Below are 2,670 nucleotides of genomic sequence, written 5' to 3' on the forward strand. Positions count from 1 at the left end.
ATTGAATTATGCATTATGTAGGGCCAGCTCAGCCATTGGCACTAGAGAAACTTTCCATTCTTGGCTCTCCATAATGAATAATGAAATTAGTGAGATGTAACCAAAACTCCCTAGCAAATTTTCCTTCCAACTCTCCCTTTAGTGAATAAACCCCATATGGGTGTAATGTAGCCCCCCCCCCCCGCAGCAATTCTGGTGCAGGAACAACTCCTGGGTCTTAGGGGGCCCAAATCTTTCTTGATACATAACCGGCCCCAACAATGTGTTTACCATTCCAAGTAGTCTCTCTCTATTTGTTGTTTATCGCTCTCCTTTCACTTTTGTGTTTATTCTCTCAAACCCTGTGTTTATTCTTGCTCAAAATAGTGGGAGAAAAACAGGGAAATAGCACAGTTGTTCCAATGAGTTTACAGCTGTGCTAGAACAGCATATGACATTTCATCACAATGTCAAAAATCTTAAGTGATCCCATCTGAATTATCTCATACAGTGGATCTAATGCATTGCTCCCTAGAATTAATACATAGTAATAAAATATCATGTTGAAACATATTTCATCATAGTATACACAGGTGGTTATTAAATAAATGTATACCGGTATATTGATTATTTTAATCTATTGCATAGGTTTATTTGGTACATCAAGATGTAGGATTTGGGATATGCTTCATAAAGACAAATGCAAAATTATTTAGTATGCTCATTTTGTTGGGAAAAGTGGAGCAAATGTCAAATAGTTAAATGCCTCAATTAACATTGACTAACTTAATACATACGCAAAGTCAAATGAAGATGTTGTGCCTACAGATGTAAACAGGCAAAGTTACAAATCTATAGAACCGCAAAGTTACAAATCTATAGCACCGCAAAAAAGAACGTTAGTTTACAAAGAACATCCCCGTAATTAAACTGGACGCAGTTAAGTGTTATATTTCAATCTTCATTTTCTTTTGAAGCAATTAGCAAAACAAATCTATGATCTGACAGTGCCTACAATTAGACCTTTTTATGACCGAGAACGGCCCAGACTGGCCATCTGGCACACTGCCCACACCGTGAGCATAAAAACATTGCATGCGGCAGCACATAACCAGCTGTCAGACGCAATTACAACATCATGCGACCATTGGCTTTCAAGTGCCAGGGCCGCCTCATGATCAGCAGCACAGCCCTGGCTGAGAATAATGGTGGCTTTTTACATTCAAGAGAGCTCCCAGTATGCTGGCCGCAACAGCTCATCCATTGCCCTTTTTGAGGGATGGATGGTTATACGGTATGACTGGTCAGAGCCTAATCATAGGCTCCTGACCATGGAATATTTATATGGAGCTTGGGAGGCCCGCTACCTCCTTACTCTTGGTACACCATCAACTAGACCTCACATCATTATCATATCCAGGCATTCAGTAATGCACTAGCATCCTCTTCTTCAGTGTATGGAAAGGGATAATTTTAAAAAAAATCCAAAACTTAAATGTTACTACAATATTTAATCAATAAATGGAAAACATTACTAGATGTAAGAATTTGTGCTTTACATTTTGCTGTCATATGATATCTGGGTTATATTTTTGCTGTTCTACATTTTTGTGTTATGTAGAGGGTATGAAATAAAACTAAACCTAGTATTTTTGTATCACTAACACAGACAAGGTACAATGGTGTAAACTTTGTTCAATTTGTATTTTAAAACACCATGTATTACGGTGAGCACATTTATTTTAGCCACATTACCTACAATATTTAGTTACATTGTCAATTGAATGTATCAAGGACAAATACAATTCGAAAAGGTCCATTTTGTTTTGAATGTTTTGGTCATCACAGGTGTAAAGTATTGTGTTAATGTACAGAATTTTCATTAAATCTTAAAAGACTGCTGTATTATGTATTTCCATTCTTTCCTTGCACAAGCTAATTATGATCATTTTATTTGTTTAGTATGATTATTTATTTTTATTGTATATCTTTAATATAATTTTAATTAAATTAATTTTAAAATATATATTTTCATCATATATAAATATATATATAAAAATATATATTTATATATAAAATATTGGCTATGACGTTATAACGCTAAAGAACATTAATATATAAACATATTGGGCAAAGAGTTTAAAATTACACTTTCTGCAAAAAGCAGGACACATTGATCAAACAAGTAATACATTTTGGTAAGTCCTTCTTCATGTAAGGAAATATCTTGTTAGAATGCACGTTCCATAAATTTAGAAGTAAAGTTGGGACAATCCTAATGTCTGCCTCAATGTTGCTCAAGAGTGGAGAAGTGTGTTCCAGAGCTGAAGATGCTCAACATTTTCCTTACACTCAGTACTTCCATTGTGTGGTGAGTAAGTCCTGTTCAGTTACCATTAAGGCTCAGGAGATTGGTTCAGCCCCAGCACTATTTCTATATGACAAATGTCTTAACAATACTACCACCAGGTATTATTGTCCAACATAGTGGCTATACACTAAGGGCACATTTAGCAGAAGAATAGCCCTGAGATTAAAATGGTCAGGTTTAAAAAGCTGACTTCCTCTTTAGCATTGTGAGTATTAAGTACGGCTTCTGTGATGAGTGCTTCCTTACCAACCAAGCAAATAGGGAATTGCAAAGTAAGCAGGCCATAGGGAACACGATTACCTCCTCATCAGCCAGACATG

The 2,670-nt window shown here is 35.8% G+C and overlaps 1 long non-coding RNA gene across 1 annotated transcript; it reads left to right on the forward strand.

Moving 5' to 3' along the window:
• Positions 1 to 937: 937 nt before the first annotated feature.
• LOC128484503 (uncharacterized) lies at positions 938 to 1,889 on the forward strand. Its single transcript, XR_008351161.1, has 2 exons — positions 938 to 1,096; positions 1,145 to 1,889. It is a non-coding gene; the product is annotated as an uncharacterized LOC128484503 (long non-coding RNA).
• The last annotated feature ends 781 nt before the right edge of the window (positions 1,890 to 2,670 follow it).

The sequence above is a fragment of the Spea bombifrons genome, chromosome 3 (genome assembly GCF_027358695.1).
Source record: "Spea bombifrons isolate aSpeBom1 chromosome 3, aSpeBom1.2.pri, whole genome shotgun sequence".
Lineage (NCBI taxonomy): Eukaryota > Metazoa > Chordata > Amphibia > Anura > Pelobatidae > Spea > Spea bombifrons.